Below are 565 nucleotides of genomic sequence, written 5' to 3'. Positions count from 1 at the left end.
CCTAACACCACTCTTTTCCCTCCCTTTGCCCTATCCCTATCCCTCACTCGATGCCAACCCACGCAAGGAAGTCTCGAGAATCTAATTATTTTCTCAAGGAAAATGCCAAGGGGGTGACATGCGAGTATATATAAAAAGAATAAGAACCATATTCCGGAAAGGACAAACGATCACGCCATCCCAGACACCTCATACTTACACGGAAAAGACGTGTCAGCTTCGTATTACAACTGAAAAGGGCGTGGAATTTTTCGCTTCATGGAGGACATATCAAGGGAAATATAGGACTTGCTGGTGCTAGAAGGAAAGTGAAAACGAAAACAAAAGGCATATTCTTGGGATTCCTGGTAAGGCATGGGTTGGGATTAACATACCGAGGCAAGCTAATGAAAATTGAATCCTTGATCAAGTTTTTTTTTTTTTTTTATCCGTCCTGGATAACTTTATGAACATTCATACTAATTAATGATAATGATAATGAATTGAACACCTAAAGTGATCAATAAATAATCAATGAGATAACATCAGAGAAAAAAATAATAAAAGCATCAAACCTTTCGTTAAA

General features: G+C 37.9%; 1 protein-coding gene across 4 annotated transcripts in view; it reads right to left on the bottom strand.

Annotated features, from left to right (window-relative positions):
- Nucleotides 1-565, bottom strand: part of LOC119593404 — a 24066-nt gene that overhangs the window by 11685 nt on the left and 11816 nt on the right. The gene's annotated exons all lie outside the window — the stretch shown is intronic.

Source organism: Penaeus monodon, chromosome 32 (genome assembly GCF_015228065.2).
Source record: "Penaeus monodon isolate SGIC_2016 chromosome 32, NSTDA_Pmon_1, whole genome shotgun sequence".
Lineage (NCBI taxonomy): Eukaryota > Metazoa > Arthropoda > Malacostraca > Decapoda > Penaeidae > Penaeus > Penaeus monodon.
This window is presented reverse-complemented; position numbering and strand designations above follow the sequence as displayed.